Genomic DNA, 23,461 nt, shown 5'->3' with positions numbered 1-23,461 from the left:
GAAAGCAAAAAGTTGTGTCCTGAGGGCAAGGATAATATCTTACAATCTTCACGGTGCCTGACACAGATGATCTATAAATGCCCACTGAATTGGGACCAGGCATGGGTCAGGCATTCCACAGGGTACTGACACTGACCAGCCTGTCTCACCAGCCCTACTTTTTTTTACGAGATCTCCACTTTACGGAAGAGAAAGTACCCAATGCCCATGTCTGGAAAAATGACCTACTTTAGAAGAGCTCCTGTTTGGGGTGACTGGATGGTGCAGCTGGTCAAGTGTCCGACTCTTGATTTCAGCGCATGTCATGATCTCACGGTTTGTGGGTTCAAGCCCCACGTTGGCCTCTAAGGTGACAGTGAAGAGCCTCTTGGGATTTTTTTCTCTCTCCCTCTCTCTCTGCCTCTCCTCCACTCATGCTTGCTTGCTCTCTCTTTCTCTCTCTTCCTCAAATAAATAAACTTTAAAAAAAAAAAAAAAAAAAGGAAGAAGACCTCTTGTTTCAAGTCCAGAGATAGAGCCTCTGGGTCACCTCAAAAGAGCTTACAACTTGGGGCGCCTGGGTGGCTCAGTCAGTTAAGCGGCCGACTTCAGCTCAGGTCATGATCTCACGGTCCGTGAGTTCGAGCCCCGCCTCGGGCTCTGTGCTGACAGCTCAGAGCCTGGAGCCTGTTTCAGATTCTGTATCTCCCTCTCTCTGACCCTCCCCTGTTCATGCTCTGTCTCTCCCTGTCTCAAAAATAAATAAAACGTTAAAAAAAGAGAGAGAGAGATTACAACTTGCCCTCTCATCTTAAGGAAACAAAAGAAGATACTGTGGTGCTTAAGCTCACTCTCTTCTAAGTCATGGAAAAAGCAACTTTCTCTCAGTTGATCAGAACATACCTATGGATTTCTTTTTCCCTAGAACAGTGTGCAATTGTGTGATTCAGCCCAGTCCCACTGTCCCTAAATCTTAATACTCTAGCCTTCTCTTTGATTTAATGATTTCATGGAAAAAAACATTAGTGCCCAATTGGACTCTCCTTGAGTCCAATTCTGATTCTGCTTTGCTGCTCAGCCCCAAATCATAAAGCAGAGCATTATTTCATCTGGGTATCCCCACCAAACCCACTTAATGTTGACCACTTAAGCCACTCGGTCAAGTGGAAATATGCTCTTTGTGATGTCTACATCACGAACTGTGCCAAGAAACACCGACCAGCTCCCCACAAATGCTGGCTGGAAAATGTCAAGGCCGGTAAAAACCTTTTTAAGAGAAGTCTAGAAGTTTTTCAACCAAATGTCAAATGAGCATCTGCAAAGACAGTGATATTATAAAGGCTTTTGTTCCTGCACCTATGTCCTATTAAAATGTGTTTTAAAAAATGTATTAAAACTAACTCACCTAATGTTTTGCACCAGGGATTCAAGTCATTTGACACAGGATGAGATGTGTGACTATGCTTTATATTTTTCACTAACGATTTTTACAAATAGTGCATCTTTTATGGGAGTGGGGATTATATGCTCTATAAACAAGGACCAATCTGTACAGTTTGGGGTACAAATAACACACACCATTAATTCCTAAAGAGTGAGGCTGAAACACCATATGGTGACGATAGCAGGAATTCTGATCTATGCAAGGCCCTGACACCCTTTCTACTCTGTGCCCTCAAACTGCTCAGGCCCTTAAGGTGTCTAAAGAGCAAGTTCAGGGGTGCCTGGGTGGCTCAGTCAGTTGAGTGTCCAGCTTCAGCTCACCTCATGACCTCATGATTTGTGAGTTCAAGCCTCACATTGGGCTCTGTGCTAACAGCTCAGAGCCTGGAGCCTGCTTCAAATTCTGTCTCTGTCTCTCTCTGCCCTTCCCTCGCTCATGCTCTGTCTCTCTTTCTCTCAAAAATAAACACACACAGGGGCGCCTGGGTGGCGCAGTCGGTTAAGCGTCCGACTTCAGCCAGGTCACGATCTCGCGGTCCGTGAGTTCGAGCCCCGCGTCAGGCTCTGGGCTGATGGCTCGGAGCCTGGAGCCTGTTTCCGATTCTGTGTCTCCCTCTCTCTCTGCCCCTCCCCCGTTCATGCTCTGTCTCTCTCTGTCCCAAAAATAAAAAAAAAAATTTAAAAAAAGTTGAAAAAAAAAATTAAAAAAAAAAATAAACACACACACACACACACACACACACACACACACACACACACACACAAATTTTAATAAATAAATAAAGAGCAAGTTCAACCCAGCAGACCCCCATCACAAGGCACAGACTGAAGCTGAGGGTTGCTGGTAGCCTACAGTTGATGAATCATTTCCCAAGTGCAGAGAAGATGGGCTATATCTCCAGTTCCCACAGGAACCACAGGGGCTAAGTTGGTAACAATTCTTCAGGGGTGGGCTGTCCACTCTTCACGTTTAAATTCAATAAATAAAGAAGCTTTCTGCCAGGGCGTCTGGGTGGCCCAGTCGGTTAAGCATCTGACTTCAGCTCAGGTCATGATCTCGTTGTTTGTGAATTTGAACTCCTCACTGGGCTCTGTGCTGGCAGCTCAGAGCCTGGAGCCTGCCTCAGATTCTGCTTCTCCCTCCTCTCTGCCCCTCTCCCACTCACGCTCTGGCTCTGTCTCTCAAAAAAAAAAATGAACGTTGAAAAAATTTTAAAATAAATAAATAAATAAACATTACAAAAAAAACTTGTTTTTAAAGAGAAGCTTTCTGCCAAAACAGCCACTACCCTTTGGATTCAGACTTTTTCATTTTCTTACCCTGTTCCATCCATCAGGAGCCAACTCTTCCCAAGTAAGTCAGGTGGGGAGGTCTTATAGGTCAGTTCTTACAGGTGTGAGGAAATGGGAATGCAGGCTCTGGTCAGCCAAGAAGATATGAGTGGAGGAGGGGAAGGGCTTGCTACCTGCACCAGGAAAGCTATCCAAAATGTTGGGTAGAAATCAAGGTGTCACAGCTAAGGCCACCATGAATGCCAAAGAGAACTCCATCATGAGAATTCTTCAAGGCATGATGACCCTTCCCTCCGCCCCCACCAGAATCCCTCCTCAAAAGGCCTGGTCCCCAGGCAATTCCCTCTTAGTGATCAGTTGTTTCAGTTCACATAAATATCTATATCTGAGTGAGCAAGCTGACCCTAGGAGGGCTGAATGAAGACCAGCTCCCACATCTCACCCATCCCTCTCTTCAGGTCATGACACCCACTCATTCACACACTCAACTAAGAAGAGCTTGATTCTGTTAAAGAGCATGGAAAGTATGCTTCAAAATTCTGTCCTGGACTGGTCTACATGTGAAGCGGCTGGCAGCTTCCTCTTCCTGGAGAAAGGGGAAGGTGGGGGGCCACAGAAACGTAATCTCTGGCCAGAAGCTTCTCTGGCAGAGCACCCCACCACACTCCAGAGCCTCTGCTCCCCTCGCCAGACCTTGCCAGCAGGGTGTCACCCACTGAACACCCCAGTTCTCAAGACCATCATTGTTGATGAGTTTCACCGAATAATGCTACTTAGACTCAAAATGGGCTTTGCAGCCCACGATGCTGAAACACTTCCCCACCTTCTTTGGCAATTTAATGTACCTCACACCTCAAAAACAGTAAAATGAATCACACTTCAGTACTCTGCTTTGTGTTTCTCCAATCGAGAGGAAAGATCTTCAAGTACAGCACCTTAGCTATTCTTTTCTCACGTAGGGAGTTCCTTTATTTAAAGAGAACTATCTGTCCTGCGTCCCAGGGGTTTTGAGTCCCAGGTGGAGCTTCTGGGCAAATGCTGACAGGATGCACAATTAAAGCTGGAGAATGTTGTAGTTGCCTTTCTTGCATCACTCTGCTTTTGAAACTTCAGAATAAATTGCAACCCGTACAGTCTTATTGGAATTAGAATTCTTATTCCTGTTGGCAATTTCTCAACTCCCAAAGTTTAAAAAAGAAAATCAAAGGCATACATATCTTTCTAAAACAGCACTCTGCCTTCTCCTCCTAATGCTATTTTCTTTGCCCTGCCTTAAAAACTGTGCTTTCCCTCCCTGATGAAGTCTCTGATGTGAAATCTGCCTGTAGGCACTTTATCGAGATGGAACTCACCCTCCATTCCTGCCTCAATTACTTTTCATAGAGAACCCAAAATTCCTTATGCCAGGTTTCCTACTCCCAAACCATCACACAGTGCCCTAGAATTTTCCCATTATGTAACACAGAGAACTAAATAAAAAACAACGACATAAAAATATTTTATCCTAGTGATGGGTGATTCTTCAAGTAATGGAGTCAAGAAAATTTGATTCTGCCTTCAGCTCAATTTATGTGATCTCCCCCAAAATTGGAAACTAAAAGGAAGCAATTTATATATAATTGGAGGGAAATCAGATTTTTGTTCAACCTAAAAAGCAAAAATCAATATACAATTAATGATGGAGAAGATGAGTCCAACAGCTTCAAATCCCTCCCAGATCAAGCTAGCAACATATAAAAAAATAAATGATGAAATCAACATGGTGCTGTTGGTTCTTTTGCCTTCAGAACAAACATCACCATCATGTGCACCTGTCCAGTGATTTATTGAACCACACGCTACCTCTTACATGAGTTACACATCCCAGTTATATTCTAGTCACTGTGTGCAGTTGTGCCCCCTGAATCTACAAGGCACTATATGGCACAGTGGCCAGAAATTGGGACTCTGGAGTTACACTGCCTGGATTCAAATCCCAGCTCTGCTACTTACTATGGGGTGTGTGCCAGATGGACCCGGCTCTCTGCCCTGATGCTGGACTGTACAATTGACATCGATAGGCTTCAAAAAACTTCTGATTAAGTTCTGCCCAAGTCCACCTCTGAAGTTTCCTGGCAGGAGTCCACAGGAGGAAGGAGAGGGAGATTAGGGTGTTTATTCCCTGGGCTCTTTCTCTGCAAGGTTGCCACGGGCTAACAGTGCCCCTGCCCAGAGTTCACTGCTCTGTACAAAGTGCAATTGGCTTCACACACATCTCCCTCCTCCTGAGTTAGCCCATTTTGTAAACAAACCCTCCCAAGTTAACTATTTTCATGTGTCATCTGTACTCCGTTTGGACCCTGAGTGATAAACTGTGTGACTCCAGATAAATTATATAACCGCTCCATGCCTCTAGCTATATAAAATGGAGATAATAATACTAACTTACCTCCTAGACTTCTGAGGATTGAATGAGTCATTAATATGTGTGAGATATTTAGAACAATGCCTGGTATGTGGTATGCATAATTATTGTATTTTTATTTCTACACCATCGTCATCATCATTGTCAACATCAGGCAGCACTAGTAAACAAAGGTGACAACGCCAATGTCCTGTAGGAGCTAACCATCTGATTTCTAGCATGCTGAGTTGTTTGTGGAGAGCTGTGTTTTAAAGAAAGGATCCAGAGAAAGCTGGCAATTACTACAGAAGGTAGCTTAAGGGAAATCCAGGGGTGATTGAACAACAGTCAGCAGTTAAGATCAATGGTCATTACTAGGGTTCCCATTACTAGTGGTTCAGCTGCTTGCTCTGTTTTTTCTCAAAGTCCTTTTGATATACCTTATCCTAGATTCATGGACATTTAGAGCTAAAAAGGACTCTAACTAGAAACATAACCTTTCATTTAGCACTTTATTTAGAAAAGAAAACTGATTAACCAAAATACATTTTTAGGCCATTTAGATGTGGACTGTGCATAAGAAAAATAAATGGGAAAAAAATATTGAAGCTTTTTAGTCTTGCTCAAGGGACTCTCACCTAACCATTTGGAGAGATTTATTTCTAACCAAGGTTTCCTAAATCCAAGAAAGAATATTATTGTATTCTCTCTCTAGAGAAGGGAAATGGATCTTAATTTTTTTTTAAAAAAAGAAAGAAAACAAAGAGAAAACGGAAGTCCCCCATCCATTCTGCAGACTGATTTATAATACCCATTAGGTTCAGAGGAATATGAATTGCTATGTGTCCAAAGCATTTGACCAGGACTTATATTCTATTCCAAGAGTGATAATAAATGGGGGTGGGTGTCCTTATACCTCAAAAGAAGGGAGAAACTTATAAGAGATTATGTGTGCCCAAGCTAACTTGTGAGAGTCCCATTCCCCTGGTAGAATGAAGGTCTAAATCCATGCATTTAAAAATTGGAATCTTCGGGGGAAAAGAAACTAGATCTCAACCCTGAATATTTTATTTCATCTCCCTGAGCTTCTATTTCCTGTAAAATGAGAGGGTTGAACCAGATGGTCCCTGTGATTCCTTCTAGTACTTTATTTCTAGAATTCAGTGAATTTTAAATTGGATATTACAGATATCAAAGAGCCCCCTTCCCAGCCTCAGATTCTATTACAAAGAAACAGATGAAGGCCACATCTTACTTGTGAAAGGATCAAAGCTACTTCTTTCTTTCTTTCTTTCTTTCTTTTTCTTTCTTTCTTTCTTTCTTTCTCTTTTTTTTAAACATTCCTGAGTGGGTTTCTGATCCTTGAGTCCAAAAATTCATTTTAAACTCATCCAGTTGTTTCAAAATCCTGGTGAACAAATTTAGTTAAAAGAAATGATTTATGAGTAGCATGCCAGAGGTCACTTCATTAACATGTTCAATTAGGAAACCCACTTGGAAGATGGAATTGAAAGTAGAAGGGTGAAAAGACACTTTGAGCAATGAGAAAACAAATCATCCACTGAGAGAAGTACTTGCGTCACAGACAACGAGTAAAGTGCTAGTAGCTGAGACATGTTTTTAAAAGCAGCAAATCAGGGGTGCCTGGGTGGCTCAGTTGGTTGGGCGGCCGACTTCGGCTCAGGTCATGACCTTGCGTTCCGTGAGTTTGAGCCCCGCGTCAGGCTCTGTGCTGACAGCTCAGAGCCTGGAGCCTGTTTCAGATTCTGTGTCTCCCTCTCTCTGACCCTCCCCCGTTCATGCTTTGTCTCTTTCTGTCTCAAAAATAAATAAACATTAAAAAAAATTAAAAAAAAAAAAAAGCAGCAAATCAGTAAGGGGACCACACTCCAAAAGAAAAATGGGCACAAGATTACACTTTATAAGAGAGAAATGACCGATGAGCATGAAAAGATGCTCAGCATCAGGGTGCCTGCGTGGCTGGGTCGGTTAAGCTTCTGACTCTTGATTTAGGCTCAGGCCTTGGTCTCACGGTCTTGGGATCAAGCCCCGAGTCAGGCTCTGCACTGGGCATGGAGCCTGCTTAAGATTCTTTCCCTTCCCTTCGCTCCTCCCTTACATGCATGTGCACATGCTCTCTTTCTCTCAAAAAAAAAACACACTAAAATTAAAAAATATTTTCAGAGAAATACTCAGCCTCACTAATAATCAGGGAAATGCAGCTAAAAACAACAAAGACTATTTCACTGCTATCACTTCGGCAACAATTTAAATGACTGACAATACCAAGGGTTGGTGAAGATGTGTAGACATAGGGATACACATGGCTGGTCACAGTATAAACAAAAACAAACATTTTAGGGGCACCTGGGTGGCTCAGTCAGTTAAGTGTCCGACTTCAGCTCAGGTCATGATCTCACACTCTGTGAGTTCGAGCCCCATGTCGGGCTCTGTGCAGACAACTCAGAGCCTGGAGCCTGCTTCAGATTCTGTCTCCCTCTTTCTCTGCCCCTCCCCTGCTCATGCTCTGTCTCTCTCTGTCTCAAAAATAAATAAAAACATTAAAGAAATTTAAAAAAAAAAAACATTTTGGAGACAAAATCTAATGAAGTGGAAGACATACATACACTAAAGCCTAGTAATTATATTCCTAAGTATATAATTCAGGGACACTCTAACATAATAGCTCAAGCTGATAGCTTACAAGAATATATTTACAATTGCAGAAAATGGGTTACAATCAACATGTCTATCAAATAATGAAAAGGTAAATAAATTTGGTATAATCCTATAATGGGATATTACGCAGAAGTTAAAATAAATGAGCTTTTCAGAAACAGATCAACAAACACAAAGAACAAATTTATGGTTGCCAGAGGGAAGGGGGTAGGGTAAGAGGCAAAATGGGTGAAGGGGAATGGGGAGCACAGAGTTCCAGTCACGGGATGAATAAGTCGTGAGAATAAAAAACACAGCATAGGAAATATAGTCAATGATGGTGTAATAGTGTTGTATGGTGACAGACGGTAGCCACAAGTGTGTAGGGCATAGCACAACATGTAGAGATATAGATGGGGACACCTGGGTGGCTCACACTGTTAACTGTCTGACTTTGGCTCATGTCATGATCTCACAGTGAGTCTGAGCCCCATATCAGACTCTCCTCTGTCAGCACAGAGCCCACTTGGGATCCTCTGTCCTTCTCTGTCTCTGCCCCTTTTAATGTTTTTTTTACTAAAAAATAAAAGAGCCCCTCCCCCAAAAAAAGAATAAAAAATAAAATAAACATTAAAAAACACATAGAGATATAGAGATGTTGAGTCACTATGTTATACATCGAATATAACATTGTGTGTCAACTATACTCAGATAGAAAATTTTAAGTAATAAGTAAAAACAAAATGAATGAGCTTTTTCAGCCACATGTACCAACAATAATTTATAAATGTCTAGTCATATGTATTTATAATATTATTTCATTTATCTAGTGCTATAAAATGTGCAAAGAACTATATTATTTATGGATACATATACATGTAGCTAATATATAAAGTCATGGACCAGAATGTATTTAGGGTTGATGTGTCTGATACCAGGAGAGTGGAAACATCTGATGAAGGAAGCTAGGAAATCTGAATAAGAAAGTGTTTACAGGGCATAGGGGATTTCCATGATGTTTTGTTTATTTTAAAAAAGAGGATGAGCCTGGAACACCTTGTGATAACAGAAAGTAAGGAAGTACTCAAAACAGATGGGGCATCTCGAAAGGATGTAGAAGTCATCTGGAAGGAGCTACCGGTGGCCAAATCTAGGATACTTTGAGTGGCAAAATAATGACAGTAGTGGGACATAGCTTATAGGATAAAGCAAATTCCATAAGTCCATATTGATGTAACTAACTAACTAAATGGGAGAGAAAGCATGATGGAAATAGAAAAATCACCATTTGACAAACACCAAAGTAATAATTGTTGCATGCAGGAATCACCAATGGATGCCTAAATTGGGGTTTACATTTGTAGGTAAAAGATATGATGAAAAAGAGGACATGTTTGGAGTCTCGATGTATTCTGCACAAGATATTTATTAATATTACTAATTACAAAGAGGAAAAGAGTAACTTCACAGGGGAGAAACCCGGAAAAATCTCCTCAGCCAAGTGATCCAAGTGAACATAACCACTAGTGGAACATATCAACATTGAAAACCTGATACGACGCACTGAAAAGGACACAAAGTCACTTCTGGGTAGTCTTGCTAAAATGTATAACATGAATTTAAACATAAGAAAACAGCAGACAAATCGAAATTGAGTCAGTCCACAAAACAAATGACCAGTACTTTTCAAAAGCATAGGATCATAAAAGAAAAAAGAAGACTGAGGAGCAACCCTAGATGCAACGTAGGATCTTGAACCAGAAAAAGGACTTCAGTGGGGAAAAACTGGTGACATCTGACTGAGGTCTGTGCACTAGTTAAGGGTATGGTATCAACGTTAATTTCCTGCCTTTGATCTTTGTACTATGGTTATGTAAAGTGTTAACACATTTGAGGAATCTAAGTGAAGGGTTTATATAGTCTCTGTCTTGTTTTTTGCAATATTTTAAGCCTATAATTATTTCAAAATAAAATGTTTTACAAAAGCTGAAGCAAATATGACAAAAGTTTTAATGGTAAGGAAGTATCTATTATCTATACTCTGTGTATTTAAAATATTTTATGGTAAGAAAAAAATGAAGGATGGGTAAACCTAAAATCTGACTGTAAAGAATTAGAGAGTCTAAAGAGATGTTGTAATCACAGAGCAAGTTTTAAACAATGAGTCACTGTGGTGAGGGGTTTGTATCTGCCAGGAGCCTTGATAGAAAATTAGAAATTCGAACACTAATGTGTTTGGTAGCCCTGGTCTTCTAACTCTCTTGTAAGCAAAATGCATGATGTTGATTTCCTGTCCCCCTGCTGGTTTTCTCTCCTGGCTCATGTTAATTTCACTGGGCCTGCTACTACTCTAATATTTTTCCTGATTTGCTTTCCATCTAATTCCTCGCCAGCCTAGAGGTCTATGGGTTAGCTTATTTTGCAGCTTTAGAAGTAATTGTCAAGTTGTAGGGAAAAAAAAATCTGAACAAAAATAGGAAAATCAAGCGTACAGACTATTTGTGAGGAGATGATGAGCTGAACTTTGAAACGCTGAACTTAAATGGCTTCATCATGACCTTCAAGTGGAGAAGTTTTGCCAGCAGCTGGAAATGCAGGACTGGAATGTGGGACTGCTATTAGCAAATGACCTGGGTATTTGGGGATTATCTATAATAAGACGTGTGACCTGATAAGGTTTGTGGACTTAGAACCTTGGAGAATACCTACATGTAAAGAGCGGGGAAAAGAGCCTTTATTGGGAAGGTGGAAATGGAAACAGAATTATGCTTTATTACCGGTACTGTTAAATGATGTAAGGAGTTCAAGAAAGATGAGAACTAAGTAAAAACCAGCAAACGTGGTTATTAGGTGTGTGGCCTTCAAGGCATCGGATTCAGCAGGACAGTTAGGGAGGGATAGGACTGCAAAAAGCTAAGGCCAAAGTGAGTGGGAATGAAGAAAAGGAATGGATATGTGGAGGTGAGGAGGAGGAAGGTGGGTGAGCGTCAGCCTTGATGGAAAGCTGCACTAAGGGAAAGACTGTAGGGGTGCCTGGGTGGCTCAGTCGGTTAAGCAGTTAAGCGTCAGACTTCAGCTCAGGTCATGATCTCACAGCTTTTGAGTTCCAGCCCCACGTCAGGCTCTGTGCTGACAGCTCAGAGCCTGGAGCCAGCTTCTGATTCTGTCTCCCTATCTCTCTGCTCCTCCCCTGTTCACTCTCTCTCTCTCTCTCTCTCAAAAAATTAATAAACATTAAAAAAAATTTTTTTTAAAGGGAAGGACTGTAGAAAAAGAAACATGGGCACACTTGTAGGAGAGAAGGAGCCAATGGAGAAGGAGGGAAAAGTACACTCTAGCAGGATGGAGGAAAGCCAGGGAGGAGCTGAGAGACAATGCAGGCCATAGATGGAGAGGTGCACCAGGAGGAAGAACTGAACCTACCATCTTCAAGGGTAGCAGTGAGAGAAAGATGGAAAGTGAGGATCTGGGAGACAGAGGAGAGAGACACAGAGGAAGCCTTCACCTAGAGTCTCTGGGAGGTCAGAATCAAAGTCATTTGCTGAAGAAAGAGTACAGGGCACAAGCTGAAAAAAAGAGAGGTGGAGGGGGAAATTGCGATTTTAAATAGAAGTGAAATCGACTGCTACTCCATTTTCTCAATTGATTCTCAAGCAGCCCTGGAGTAAAAAGGATCGATTTACATAGCATTTAATAAGGTTGCTTGTGCATTTGTTTGGTAACTTCATTCCAATAACTGTGACACGACTGGGATGGATCTCACTAATTACGTTTCGTAAATGAAGAAATCAAGGTGCTGCAGTTAAAGGCCTTCCAAGGTGGTACATCAACTCAAGGTAGAACTCTGTTCTTTTCACCTCGTTTTGTTCACACTACACGCTTTGGAAGATTGTGCTACTTTACACAAATTACATGCAGCCAAGCAATTTTTTTAAAGCTCTCGAGAAACGCTGCCAACGTGTGCGCTGTCAACAGAATCATGCCTAATAATCTTCTTAGTTGAACAAGATTCTTCACTAAATTTGTTTCATGGTTAGATGGGGGTCGGTAGCAGATGGTAGGTATCGAAAGCAGCTCCTTACAGCTAAAAGCTGTTGGCAAGAGCATTAGAATGTACAATGATGGACGACATAATATTCAATTTGGGGAAGGTAGTTGAGCCTAACAGGGTGACCCCGGGGTCAAACTCAGGCTTAGTCCTATTCATCATTTCTTGTGATTCTTTCAGCATGCATAACCAAATGTTAATAGAATCTGAAGACAATCTTAACTGATTGGTGAGAGAAATATACTAACAAGGCAGGGGAAAGAAAGTAAAAGGAGGTTGATGTGGTTTAAGGTTTAAAGAAAAGAAGTGAGGGTAAGGAATTGCATCAGGTTTAAAGTGAAAACATTTTTTAGGAAGCACCTGGCTCGGTCGGTAGAGTGTGCGACTCTTGATCTCAGGGTTGTTGTTCAAGCCCCGTGATGGGTATAGAGATTACTTTAAAATGTTAACTGAAGAAATGCATAAAACGTGAAAACATTTTTCACCCAAAAAAGAAATGCAATTGTATAATGTACAGAATTGTTGAATCCCTATGCTGTGCACTTGAAACTAATATGACATGGTATGTCAATTAAACTTCAGTTAAAAAGAAAAAAAAAATTGGCCAACTTTTCCCCAGAAAAGAAAGTAGTAGGAAAGAATCCCTAAACTCTTTTTTTTTAATTTTTTTTTAACGTTTATTTATTTTTGAGACAGAGAGAGACAGAGCATGAACAGGGGAGGGTCAGAGAGAGAGGGAGACACAGAATCTGAAACAGGCTCCAGGCTCTGAGCAGTCAGCACAGAGCCCGACATGGGGCTTGAACTCACGGACCATGAAATAGTGACCTGAGCCGAAGTGGGACGCCCAACCGACTGAGCCACCCAGGCGCCCCAGAACCCCTAAACTCTTGGAAGAGGACCAAGAAGAACATAGAAGATGATCAGAAGAGAGGTAACAAGTGTTCATGCAAACAAGACAACAAACTGTCATCTAAAAGGTTCAACTGAGTCTGGAGTTAAAATTGCAACTGACATGCTATCATTTGCTTTACAAAAAAGTGGGAGAAAGCATGGATTTATGTGTTTTTGCATGTATACAATATGGACATACACACAGAATATCACTAAAAGGATAGAGAAGAAAATAATAACCCTGATTACCTGCTGTGAAAGAAACGGATGGCCCACAAGCTAAATGCAGCCTACAGATTGTTGTATGTGGCCACATATTATTGAAACTTTGAATATCTTTAGACGAAGTATAAGTGCTCCAGTTCGGCATAATGCTTGTCAGTCTCTAATTAGCCTTATATCCAGCTGATTTCACACATTTATCTGCCTGGCCCTTGGGGGGAATTTAGTTGGCAGCCTCACACATGCCCACACTCACAGACACAGCCATATATGGAAACAGATAAACATAGAAACGGCCTTTACAGATATATATGGATATATTTCGAAGGGTTAGCAAGAATGATCTCTGAGTAGCTAGATTATGGGTGACTTCTATTTCTCACATTTCTAAATGTCCTGCTCTAAACAGATAGCATATTTATACAATAAATAATAAAAGATGGTTGATCTTAAGTTCATGTTCAAATTAACATGAGTTAGCAGTCTCTAACCAATCACAATCATGGCCCTTCCAGGGAGGTATGGGACAATGAACCTGATAGATTTGGCTTTCTGTTAGCCCTTTGCTACCCCTGTGCCTATGCCTTTGTACCTGTCTTCAACACCAGCCAGGGCAGGTGAATGTATACTATGGATAGATCATGCACATTAACAGACAAAGCACGCCAGCGGGCCTGGTGTTCACCTCACAATAAAGGAAATATTTTAAGAGAAATTTTTTAAATTTTCATTTTCTTTAATTCTTTTAATGTTCATTTATTTATTTTTGAGAGGAAGAGAGAGCATGAGTAGAGAAGAAACAGAGAGAGAGGGAGAGAGAGAGAATCCCAAGCAGGCTCTGTGCTCTCAGGGCAGAGCCTGACACGGGGTTCGAACCCACAAACCACGAGATCATGACCTGAACCAAAATCAAGAGTCAGATACTTAACTGACTGAGCCACCTAGGAGCCCTTTAATTTTCATTTTCATAGGTAATATTCTAATAGGTAATTTTTAAATTATTTAATAATAGCCCATTCCCACAATCATCCAGTTCCCTGACACAGAGGCAACCAAACTTATCAGGTTTTATACATATTATTTCAGAGGTAGCCTATACATTAAAGTAATTATAAATATATAATCTTTGAGAAAATGTTGCCCATGACAAGTCCATTGTTTTTATCTGAGTATTATAAAAATATATTCAAAATGTATTTTTTTACATAATGTGAACAGAAGTCACTTTCAATTTATTGTGGAAAAACATGATGCTTGCCACAACAGGTATGTGTCTATTTCATTGTCATGGTGGCCGCAGGCACCAGTGGTTTTCTCACTCTTCCTGGTGCAAGAGAAGCAACGACACAAGCAGCTTAACCAAATATTTCAACCAAGCAAACCAACTGCCTTAGTGCTTTTAATGAGATTCCTCTAATCTGATCATTATTACCCCATTCCGTTTCCATTGCTGACAAAAAGCCTATAGAGAATAGCTAGTTTCAAAAGTGAAATGGGCTTGATTGTGAAAATATGCAAACTTATGGTTTTAGTGACAATTTATCTTTGTCAGAGCTAAGCAAATTTGAATCCAATCCATCATATTTCTACCTCCACATCTCCTACTAAACAATCCTGAGAAGACATGGTTGTGTCTGCTTCTCCTAAGTCATTTATCATTTTTAAAAGGGGAGAGAGAGAGAGAGAGAGAGGCTTTACGCATAATTAAGAATCAAGAGCTCCCCCTGAGGATGCCAGGATTCTAACTGTGGCAGGTGTCTCTGCCGAGGGAGTTGGAAAAGGGGCTGGGATGTGTGTGGACGATGGCCCAAGTGAGATAAACATCCTTTCTTTAATAATCCATGCAAAGACCACGTTCAGAGGATTAGGGGAGAGGCATTCCACTTTATCATCAGGATGTTACCACATGACTGGTGACCTCTGTGACCTGGTCCCGACTCTGGGGGATGAAAGTGTCTAGGAAGCAGGGGCCAGCTCTCTTCTCTCTCCTGCCTCTTCCCTGCTGCAGTCTGTGGTGTGATGGAGGCCCGCTGAAAGGTGAGCCTGTCACACAAGTCTCTTCAACAGCCTGCCAGAATGTCGAGATGTGACAGGAAAGGTCATGACGCCCAAACAGAAGTCTCCCTTGGGATTTTCAGCTGTCACTATGCAGGGTAGCAAGGCTGTCTTCTACTTATTCCAGAACTTGGAATGTTGACTTTCCTGACTCCTCTTCTGACCAACCCTCCCTCCCTAGCTCCAAATTGGGAGGGCATGCTATCAGCAACTTAGAACGTTTGAGTTCAACTGTGCTAAGAACCAGACCTGAGAGGTCAGGCAGTAGGGGGTCAGTCCAACTGCTGAGGATTCCCACAGTCCTCCCTATTTCATTTTGCTTTGTCTCTGGGCTGGCTGGCTCACTCCTCACAAGCCCATAGGTGGCCCGAAAGTACACCAGCCCTACCTCTAGGAACAACTCCTTTGCTCTCCTGAAGCCATCTGACCTCATCACCCCAACACCTCTTTAACAAGATGCTTTCTCTCCTGCATTGTTCTCCCTCTCAAAGCTTCTTTCTTTAGCGAACCTAAAAACAGACGTCAGGAAGAGATTAAAGCTAAGCATATCTACTTCAGGATTCTGCCAATTACTTCCACTCACCCACCCCCACTCCTATTTCACTCTGTGTCCTCAGTGCTTAGAGCCAACAGACCCTAACAGCACAGCACAGTTTAATGGTAGGACGTGAACACTGCCTCCCCTTACCAGGGGACTCGGGAAAAGCACTATTGCTTCAATGGCTACATGACATCTGCGCCCTTTTCCCTGCTGAGAGAAACGCACGCACAAAAATGTGCATTTCTATTTGTTGTAAAAATGTTTACAAAGTAATCACCTTAATTTTACCTTTTTAACCAATTAAGGGAATGTATGTCATCTAAAGTATAATGTATCGAGACAGCCTCACATTCATAGTGCCATGGACTTACTTTACATAGGACAGGAGTTGCTTTCAAAGGACCCTTAGTTTTAGATTTGGGGTGCCTAACTGAAAGTAAAGCCTAAGCATGATAAGGGAGAGGGAGAGTATCTAAGTAACTCCCAGGATGGCCTTGCACCCAAGGGATATAGGGCTGGATAAATACTGGAGACCTGACACTCAGTTTTTGCCTTGGGCCACTTGCGAAATCTTGTCATACAAATCTTCCTCATCTGATGATGGGATTACATCCCAAAAAACCTATCGTAAGTTGAAAACATAAGTTGAAAATTCATTTAATATATGTAATCAACTGACCATCATAGCTTAGCTTAGCCTACCTTGAACATGCTCAGAATCAACAGTTCTGAACCAACAGCTAACTTAAAGCCCATTCTACAATCAAGGTAATGTATTGAATGTTGTCCTGAAAGTGAAAAACAGTACAGCTGTATGGGTACAAAATGCTTGTTAGTGTATGGGTCGTTGACCCTTGTGACCCCGTGCTGACTGGGAGCTACAGCTGGCTGTGACCACCCGGCATCACAAGAGAGTATGGTGCCACATATCTCTAGACCAGGAAAAGATCCAAATTCAAAATTCGAAGTATGATTTCTAGTGAATGCGCATCACTTTTGCACCGTCATAAAGTCAAAAAATCTTAAGTCAGATTGTAAGCTGGAAACCATTGGTACTGGGATAAAGAACATTATCATAAGAAAAACAAGAGAAGCTTAACGGTTTTAAGACTAGTCCTTGGAGATAATCTGAAATTAGTATGAAATGCCCTGTCTAATGAGAGTACCAACATTTCTAAAAAGATTTCTGGGTGAAGGGCTGTAAGGGCAGACATTGCCTGAGTAGCAGCCAGATCTCCGACGCCAACATCAGTTATTCGTCCAAAAAAAAAAAATGACTGTGGGGTGCCGGGGTGGCTCAGTCAGTTAAGCATCCGACTTCTGCTCGGGTTGTGATCTCGCAGTCCGTGAGTTCGAGCCCCACATGGGGCTCTGTGCTGATAGCTCAGAGCCTGGAGCCTGCTTCGGATTCTCTGCCTCTTCCCAGCACGCTCTCTTGCTCTCTCTCTCTCTCAAAAATAAATAAACATTAAAAACAAAACAAAACAAAACAAAAAAGAATGGCTGAATTCCACTTCTGGCACCCTCACTGGGCCTTTGACTTTTTCTCTGGCCTCTCACTGCCTGCCCACCCCAAAGGGAAGACACTTCCCTAGCCTCTTAGATCTGGGTCCACTATATACTCCTGGACCACACAAGCCATTTGCAGCAGCCCAGGCTGCCTTGACGCCTCTGCTGTCCCCTGTCATCCAACCCTTTTGGCATCTGGTGGGTTCAAGGAGCACCCTGTCTTCAAAGATACATCTCCCCTGAGCAATGGGTGCTGTGCAACACTAGCACACCTCTGTACACAATTCTTTGGAATCTCACCCAAACCTAATACAGAGAAATAAAACAAAACGGGAGTAAATATACTATTGGGTCCATAACAACTTGTGATAGATATGAAGTTTCTATCATTAAGGACTAAAATGGTGAGGAAGTCAGTAGAATGGAAGAGAAGGCATTATATAGCGTGATTTAAATTGACGTCCATCTGGAAGCAAAACAGTCTATCGGTGTCAAAATGGGTGGTGCATACAAATTTTGTGGGTAATTATCAGAAACAGACGTTGTTTATTATTATTCTGAGGCCTTATTTTTTGTGACAGCTTCGTTCTTCTAGAAAAGAATCCTGCTCACCATTAAACTACTTTCAGCTAGTCAGAGACACCAGCAACCTAGAGAAGGACTTGCAGTTGAGAGATGAATGGGCCCGGGAGAGGAATCAAAATGTGAGGTTGAGTTTTACTCTAATGACTTTCTAGGCGCTAAACAACCCATTACAACACTCCTCTTTCATTGTAATTTTTTTTTTTTGCCATGGTGTCTTTGGCTGGGAAACATCTGAAGACATTTTTCTTGATAAGTACTAGATGAAAGTTTCAAGTTTCAGTGGACTTTTTGCTATCATCTGAAGGTTTCCGTTGAATGCATAAGACAGCCAACATTCAAAGCTAGTTTTGAGGATTTCATCGCCAAATGTTACTCCCCCCCCACCACCTTCACTTTATGAGCCGAGCGGTAGACTTAAATCACATGTACCTGAATAAGGTAAATGTTGAGTTTAAAGAATTAAGAGGAGGAGATATAAATCATTTTTCTTTTGCAATTGGAAGGTATATATTAATTAATTTTATTTTAAAAATTAAATCATATGATTGGAAACAAAACAAATAAGCATTTCAGTCTCATATCTGTGAAATAGTCGCTGGATGCTCTGAAGGCAGGAAGCAGCTTGGACGTCATATTATTTAATCATTTTCTAAATAAACAGCAACATATGTCCCAAACCTAAAAGTCTAACATAAATGTACTTTGTCAGCTAGACACTGAAACTTGAGACTAATGAACAGAAGGTAGAAAATTATTTAATGGCACAATATGGTTGTAACCCTGAGAAAATACCAAAGAGCTTAAGAAGTCCCTTCAGACACTGGCCAGACAAAACAAGAGCTTCTCTGACCCAACAAACAATCTGTCCCCAAACTAAGAAGGGCTGACAGGCCCTTCCAGGTCACCACCCTGCCTGAAGACAGAGCAGACATCATTCCAGAGAGACAAGAATCACCCATTTGTCCAAAGAGCTCCTCCACTTTCTCCCAAAAGCCATCAAGATGCCTGCAGCCTCCACCGCCACTACCTCCTACTTTTCATCCAGCCTGAATCCGTCTTTGCTATGATTCAAGTCTGTTCCCTCTTGGTTTATCCTCAGTGAAGACAAAGAACAGTCAGTCTGTCGCCATCTTCTCACACTGATAATCTATCATATACTTAAGATGATTTTGCTGTCGAATTGTGGACTTTTTCTCAATGAATTATTCCCAGTCCTTTAGCCTCTCCTCTCAGACCTAACTGTTTTTAGCTCTTCAATCGTACCTATGGCTCCCCTTCGAACAGACTTCATGCTGTCCCCTCCCAACTCGGAGTGCAGGCCTGGACACTGTATTCCACTGGTGTGCTGACAGTGCTGATTGGAATAAGGTTGCTCCCCAACACACCAAGCAGAGACACAGAGAGGAACAAACACTAGAGACAGAAAGGCCCAACAGGCTTCCAGTCTTTGCTTCTAGGCTAGTCCCAAGATCCCAAGGCACCTTGTCTCCTAATAATAGCTACTTTTGCTTAGGTTGACTTCACTATTTTCTGACACTTGCAAACTTTTTCTCACAAGTACAACATCTGTGTTTAACAGCTGCTTCCAAATACGGCTGCTTTAAGACTGACAAGGCCCAGGTACAGAGCAAGGCAGAAAGAAGTTCTTAATAGCAAAATGCTAAAGCATTTGACCATTTGACCCTTTCTGGAGACTCTATCCCAGATATTGCCTCTTCCGTCTTTGACCCACCACCACTTAAGCTTCACGACTCCTGAGGATTTGATACTTCTAGCTAGCTCTACCTAGATGACTGGTCCATTATCTTGGACGATAACACCCAACTCAACATTCCCAACTGCACAGCCATGGCCCCTTTCCCAGCCTTTGCTAGGGTTACAACCACCTGTTCGATGCCAACATTTCACAGAAGCTGAGAAAAATATAAAGTACGTTTCACTGTCTGGGCCTAAAACATCCTACCTACTTGCCTTCTGCTGATTGATCCACAACTTATCCCAAAGTCACTGGATTCCTTAGCAATATCTAAATCATCAAGGAATTTGCTATGCCAATAGTTAGCAGTGTAACCTTCAACAAAGTGCTTTATGATTCTCTAGTTCTGTTTCCTCATCTGTTTTCAGACTTTTTTGGTTTCTCTCAGCACTGGCACCTATGGACACATAGCCCAGTGGCCAATAGCCTTGACTGTCAAATCACAAGACTCCCCTTAGTCCCTGATCTCAATTCCCCTTTAAAAAGCTGCTTAAACTCCATGACTATTAATAGACAGAATAGCTTCCAGGCAACGCACCTCCAAAAGACTGTCCCCTGGAAACATGTGGCATCTTTCTCAGTCTCTGAATTTTCCCTTACCAAAAAAATTAAAAGGATCCTTCTGAATATGCAGAATTCTACTTAACATGTGAAACCTACTCCAACTCTGGCTCTTTTACCTAAAAAACCATTTTTAGCATTTTGAAATATTTTTATTTCCATACTATGTAAAAGTTATATCTGCAATTATTTCCCTTCCTCCCTTCCTTTCTTTCTTTCATTTCCCTCAAGTTTATATCTCTGCATTAATCCCCCCTGAATTCTTCTGTTTTTATCTTCAGTTACTTCCCCAGCTTATCTAGCCTAAGGCTACCCTTACCTTTCCAAATTCCCATTCTGGGATCCTCTAAGAACTTAACCAGGTTTTAGTTTCATTTAATTTCCCATCAATGATTAGCACTGCTCCTGAGCAGTGAACTTCTATTTAAATAATCAGCCATATCAGGGGAGAGGTAACACGGCTTACTTGGACAATTTTGTTGTACACATTTTGTATCCTATTTCTAGACTCCCCTCTGTAGTCTACCCACAGTTGCTGGGACACTACACCCAATCCATTATCCAGAAAATGGAAATAGTTAATTCTAAGTGATTTATTGCAGCCCCATCTCTTTCATAATGTCATAAAAATTTATAACACTTAAAAGCCAATGATCCCTGAGGTCATTTATCCTCTAGAAAGAACAAGTTTGGTCTTGTGGAGCAGAATCTATTTCAGGTGCAGTTCTCATATTATAAGACATGTCCCTCAATGCACAACATCAGGGCAGCCTGCAAGCGCCCAGCATCCATTTGGTGCCCTGATGGTACAAAGCCCATTAGATGGAGGCAGGTGGGCTCTTACCATTCAGAGGTAAGGACCAGCATTTGAGCAACTCACTTCAGCCTCAATGTCAGATGTGGTTTCACAGAGAGATAATGATCCCCTTCAAACAATAGGAAATCACTGAGAAAAGTTATTATGTCACTGTTAAAAAATGTACTTGATTATCCCACCCTAGCTGCTACCTAATCTGAGTTTTATTTCTAGAGGCTCCTGAGTGGGAAGACTTAAGCGCTGGCACATTCCTAGCTCATGAAGTAATTGCATTCAATGTACACCAGATATTGGTAGCAGAATGTGAGCAACTGGTGAATAAGGGGGTGAGGTAACTGAGGAATGAGGTAGCAGTCAAAGAAGGCACAAATCTACACCCAGTGCGACAGAGCTCTGACCCCCTAACGCCAGTTGGAGAAAAAGGAAGGATCCAACAAATGAGGGCTGCTTACAGAACACCAGCTGGCCTGACGAGACTTCTCCAACACCATCTGCCTCCAAACAGGCTCTCACCTGGGCTCCAGGCTGCTTCCTGGGGGAGCCCCAGGCTATGAGCAATACTGATCCCCACTGATAGCCACCTCTCCAGAGGGCCTCCTTTGGGAGCGACCAGTTGTCCAGGTATCAGATTCAGTCTCTCACCCTCAGGCAAGCGTGAAACTAACCTTCTCTGATGACCTTCTTTCAAGCCTTCTGCTCCCTGTCTGCTCCTGTAAGTAAGCAGTTCTCCTAAATTCCTGATAAAAAGGAACACAGACATATTTCATATCACTGAAAGTCAGGCTTTCCACATTGCCCCACAAAATATTATGTAGCCTTTTGAAATGATGATGCAATTATACTTACTGACCAAAAAAGAGTTCACGCTAGATCATTAAATTGAAAGTGTAGTGAACGTTGATCTGACAGTATTTTTTTTTAAATAAATGTTTATGTGAATATTTTTTGAGGCATAAAAAATATTAACCATGGTCATCTCTGGAGAGTGGAATTACAGGTTATTTTTTTCATTTTGCCCACCCATGTTTTCTAATTCTTTGATGAATGTGTACTGTGTGTATAATTTTTTAAATAAGTTAAGAGAAAGAAATCCAGTCTCTAAATATGTGGAACAATTTTTTTCCCTTTTTTTTTACATTAGGGACTTTTGAGACAGCAGTTGTTGAACAGGGACACTACAGTTCCCTAACTCTGGGAGAAATCTCCATTGGCCACAAGAGTTCCCTAAGAGTACTGTGCCCCACAAAGGAACAGTGGAGCCTTATAAAGAAAATTGAGGCCTTGGAGAACCACTGATTAAACACAGCAGAATTGCAGGAGGCTTGAAGGGAGAAGTCCAAGTAACATGACTTTAAAAATTTGTTTAAAGGAAATAAAAGTACCCTTTAAATAAAATATATTGATTTTGAAACCTTGACTATGACCTTTTCTTGATGATCAAAAGCAGAATTTTATTCATAACCACCATAATTTTCATTTTTTATTTTTACCACCACTACATAATATAAAACATCTGCTGCCCTTGGACTATCCTCCAATTTGCCCACTACCCTCCATGTATCCAGGCCCACGCCTCACCCACGATGCTGTTTTTAACTGTATTCTTTCTGTGCTTCCTATCATCTATACAACTTGTTCGGTTTCAATAATATAAAACCTTTATGTGATTATTTAAAATTTAATGAAGGAGGCTTCATCTCCTAAGAAGATTTAAGTTTACTACCAAGAGATCTTGCGAGCTGTCCCCAAATACATTTTTTCCTTCTTCCAGAGTAATGGACTTCCAATTTTACCTGGGGCACATAGCCAGCCATAACAAAGTCCACATTTTCTAGCCTCCTTGCTGTTAGAAGTCACAATGTGATTAAGTTCTGGCCAGTGTGAGAGAAATAAAAGAGCTGTGTGCAACTTACAGGAAGTGCCTTTCAAGAAAGGAAGCGTGCTCTTCTTTTCTCCTTTTTCTTGGAAATGTTGATGTGATGGCTGGAGCTCAGGCAGTCAGCTGGGACCCTGAAGTGAAAGTCAGATGCCAGAGAATACAGAGCGGTAAGACATGGATACACTGGGCCCTGATGATATTATGAGCCTTCCCTAATTGCCTGGGTTGTTTTCCTCTAGATTAATTTCATGTAAGAAATAGATTTCCGTCCAGCTTAAGTCTTTGTTACTTAAAAAAAATTTTTTTAAGCTTATTTATTTATCCTGAGAGAGACAGAGACAGCACGAGTGGGAGAGGGGCAGAGAGAAAGGGAGACAGAGAATCCCAAGTAGGCTCTGCACTGCCAGCACAGAGCCCAACATGAGGCTCGAACCCACGAAACAGTGAGATCATGTCCAGAGCTGAAACCAAGAGTTGGACACTTAACTGACTGAGCCACCCAGGTGCCCCTAGTCTTTGTTATTTTGAAGTTTCTGTCACTCACTGATGAACCAAATCCTAACTGGTAAAAATGATGAACACATTTTTATTCACTCCACAAATATTTCTTGAGCACCTACTGTGTGCCAAGCACTGTCCTGGTGCTGTAATACAGCACTGAACAAAGTAGAGAGAATCCCTCTCCTCTTTTCCACTCATGGAGCCCACATTCTAGCTCAGCATCCACATAGCTCCTAACACAGTGCTATGCATATGGGAGGTACTGAAATACCTGATGAATAATTCAACAATGAGCCCTCCTGTTTATCTTTTGGTTTAAAACTGATTTTGTGTTCAT

General features: G+C 41.5%; 1 long non-coding RNA gene across 1 annotated transcript in view; it reads right to left on the bottom strand.

Annotated features, from left to right (window-relative positions):
• LOC131517284 (uncharacterized) overlaps nt 1-23,127 on the bottom strand; it is a 282,203-nt gene extending 259,076 nt beyond the window's left edge. Inside the window, exons 1-2 of the long non-coding RNA XR_009264496.1 lie at nt 22,658-23,127; nt 21,410-21,481 (exon numbers count right to left, since the gene is read on the bottom strand). This is a non-coding gene — a long non-coding RNA (uncharacterized LOC131517284). The remainder of the gene's footprint in view (nt 1-21,409; nt 21,482-22,657) is intronic.
• Nucleotides 23,128-23,461: the final 334 nt, after the last annotated feature.

Source organism: Neofelis nebulosa, chromosome 7 (genome assembly GCF_028018385.1).
Source record: "Neofelis nebulosa isolate mNeoNeb1 chromosome 7, mNeoNeb1.pri, whole genome shotgun sequence".
Classification (NCBI taxonomy): domain Eukaryota; kingdom Metazoa; phylum Chordata; class Mammalia; order Carnivora; family Felidae; genus Neofelis; species Neofelis nebulosa.
This window is presented reverse-complemented; position numbering and strand designations above follow the sequence as displayed.